Here is a 3601-nt window from a genome sequence, read left to right on the forward strand (position 1 = left end):
GCTGGATCCCTAGAGGACAGACGACACGTTACCTAGGATTCTAGGTAGGTCTGGATATCACGCCGGCTCAGTAGTTCTTACCAGTCCTAGTCTCCATAGGACCGAAGCTAGCCTTCTGGAGCACGGCTCGGCTATCTTTGGCAGGCAGGGCCCTTGTGGTCAATCAGGTCCTTCTTGCCACCATTAGTGTTTCCTGCAACAGCCGGTGACTGTAGGTGAAATCTTGAAACGGTCATTCTAACGCGGCATCCCATGTGAACAAAACCAAGGTCGGAGGCTCCTGCTGCGAATGGATGTCTACCCGCTGAAGGACCGAAACTGATGGCAATCTTCAACTCTATTCCTTTGACACCTACAATGGAATAATTGACATCGCTTCCCAATTCTTTTCGCAATCGGACTTGTGCTTGCTCCCGCAGAAGTGCTTTCCCTTCGGCGTCTGCGGAGATGCTGGGAACTGTGTAGGCTGCCGTCAGGCCGATCGAAATATAGCGCGATGGTCCAATTGTTCACTACCCCAACTTTCGTCACCCTGTGAAACTGGCGCTACAGGGCTGATCTCCACTACACAGTTTTCTTGTTATCTGCAGTTCATCCACCACAAATGGCCTCCACGACGATCGAAGAGTGCCAAAATCAATGCCTACAGAATTGCTCTTGCCTTGCATTCTTTTACTGGAACGACTCGGGTCTCTGCTTCCTAACCGAGCGGCTTGACATCCTGCAACGGGTACAAAACGCCCACCGTTTAGCTTTTGTCAAAATGCAAGCACAAGCCGGGTCACCAGCTGGAAAGTCACAACATTGGATCGTCGGTGCCGTCGTTGCGAGCATAGGCACCATAGTCCTTGTGATCTTTGTCCTGTTAATGTATGCTTTCAAGAGAGCGAATACGAGGGGAGATGAAGTCGACAGTATCCTAGCAATGGAGGAAGATGCACTCATCGATTCCCTTCATGAATCTGTGTTGGTAAGATTCAGTCATAAGGAGCTTCAACTGGTAACCAACGGTTTTATCAACGTACTTGGTAAGGGAGGTTTTGGTACAGTATATGAGGGAGTTCTATCGGATGGCAGAAGAGTGGCCGTAAGAGTTCTGGAGAGCAAGAGCCAAGGCCTGAAAGAGTTTATAGCAGAGATTGCAACCCTGGCAAAGATACACCATTGGAATCTTGTACAGCTGCTAGTTTCTCTCCCATGGATCTCTCGATAACTGGCTTTTCAACGAGGAGATGCCGCCCCTCCCGTGGAAAACGAGAGTTGAGATTGCGTTGGGAGCTGCCCGGGGCCTGGCCTACTTGCATGAAGACTGCAAAGAGCGAATCATTCATCTGGATGTAAAGCCTCAAAACATTCTTTTGGACGACGACACTTTTGTGGCAAAAGTGGCAGATTTCGGGCTTTCAAGGCTGATGAGTAGAGATGAAAGCTTTGTGGTGACAACCATGAGGGGCACTCCTGGCTCTCTGGCACCAGAGTGGCTTCTGCAAGCCATGATCACGGAGAAGGTTGATGTGTACACTTTTGGGATGGAATCTGCGGTTTGACGAGGCAGATTCGCAGAAGCGCTATTTCCCACCGTGGGCTCTGCAGAAGCTCCGAGAGGGCAGGCAGATGGAGATGGTGGATGAAATGCTACAAGGAACTGATTCAGCAGACATCGAAGGTGAAACAGAGAGGATGATAGGTGAAGATGCTCGAAGGATCCATGGCTGTTCCACAGCCCCCAGTTGAAGAATGGCAGTTCTCCCTCAGATCTAGAGCTCCGGGTGTACTGAAAACAATGGAACAACTTGCCGATACACTAATGGAAGAACTTGCATATTGCTGCTCAGCAGCACAGTGGCGAAGATGCTCGAAAGATGCATGGTTGTTCCAAGTCGATGAATGGCTCCCACAACAATGTCCATTCAGGACTCGCACTCGTAAAATTCCCCTCAAGAGCGTGCTCATTTCAGCCATCACACTGCCGCTCGATGTGGCAACAAGTCCGTCTTCTGTTCTCCTGGCATTTCCCAAGGCAGAATTGAGGCTGGACTTTGGAGAATGGCAAAGCTTCAGGCACATTTTCACCTAGAAGAGAAGCATTAGCTTTTGACATTTTGTATTAATAAACTCCTTCCTGCTCCCGCACTCCACCTGTCCTTTTCCTGTCACCCTTCTACCCTTCATCCTTTTCCTCCACCCGTCGTGCTCTACCTCTTCACCCTTGCTCTTCATCGCTCCAATCGTCCTCTCCTTTCTTTCTTGCAACCTCCCTCTACTCCGCCCCACACCCGTCTGAAGGCACCTCCTCCACATGGCACAATGACCACGCAGACTTATCTACAGCATTGTCTTCTCATTGTCTTCGCCATCGTTCCTACCCTCCAGGTCCTCACTCGCTGACGCCTTGCTGCCATGCCCACCAGCCTTCGACTTTATAGCAATAGCACATCAAGTAAACCTCGCCCACGAGCTCTCCCTACATATTTTCCTTCCCATCTTCCGCTTCTGCTGAGCATCATCCACAACCACATGAAGCTGCAGCTAATGGACCTCGTCACCCAACGTGGAGCTTTGCACACCATCTCCAGATTTTACGTGAAACCACGGAGCCTCGAGTGGTGGAACCACTACATTTCCTTCACCCGCAGAGATGATGCCAGATTCTGTGAGATCTTCAGGCTACCCATCTCTTTGTTCCAGATCTCTGTGCTCTTTTGTGTGATGACTTGCAGCAAGGTGACATCCCAACGTCTCTCGCAACCATAAGTGGTCGGTTGATATACGTGGAGAAGCAAGTGGCCGTGGGATTGCTACGGCTTGCTAGCGGCACAAGGGTTGTGGAGTTGAGCGAGCACTTCGGCCTGGGCAAGTCAACAATCACAAAACTCACGCATAAGTCTGTAACTGCACTCCTTGCACATCACTCCACCTTCATTGCATGGCCAACAGACACACAAGGTTGGGCTCGAGTCAAGCGTGGCTTCCAGCAACAGCAAGGTTTTCCAAACTACTGCGGCGCAATTGATGTGACACATACAGATCGAGTGTCCGGATGGAGAGGCAAGTCCAGATTGGTACGACTGCAACAAGAGGTTCTCCATGTGGTTGCAGGCCATTGTCGATAGTGAGATGCGCTTCCTTGATGTTTTTGCAGGCTGGCTTTGTAGACCAATACCATGATATGATGTTTAAGAAAAATTATGCCAATGTGACTAACATGACCCCACCCTAATGGAGTCACCAAATGTACCGACTCTTTCACTTCCAACAAAACCGCTAACACGAACTTATCAAATGATCCCACTTAACATGAACTCATCAAATGATCCGACACTGGGGAGTGTACACAAACCACGAACATGAACTTATTAAATGATCCCACTTTTCACATTGCACACAAATCAACAACATGAACTCATCAAATGATCCAACTATGGGGAATGTACACAAACCACGAACATGAACTTATCAAATGATCCCACTTTTCACATTGCACACAAATGAACAACATGAACCCATCAAATGATCCGACTATAGGGAGTATACACAAACCACCAACATGAACTTATCAAATGATCCCACTTAACAAGTTGCACACAAATCAATGTCAATG

At 48.9% G+C, this 3601-nt stretch overlaps 1 pseudogene; it reads left to right on the top strand.

The window, feature by feature from the left end:
* Nucleotides 1-763: 763 nt before the first annotated feature.
* On the top strand, nt 764-3113 carry LOC147892999 (G-type lectin S-receptor-like serine/threonine-protein kinase SD2-5; annotated as a pseudogene).
* Nucleotides 3114-3601: the final 488 nt, after the last annotated feature.

Source organism: Dipteris shenzhenensis, chromosome 16 (assembly GCF_047967505.1).
Source record: "Dipteris shenzhenensis isolate YYH24624 ecotype China chromosome 16, Dip_SZ_1.0, whole genome shotgun sequence".
Lineage (NCBI taxonomy): Eukaryota > Viridiplantae > Streptophyta > Polypodiopsida > Gleicheniales > Dipteridaceae > Dipteris > Dipteris shenzhenensis.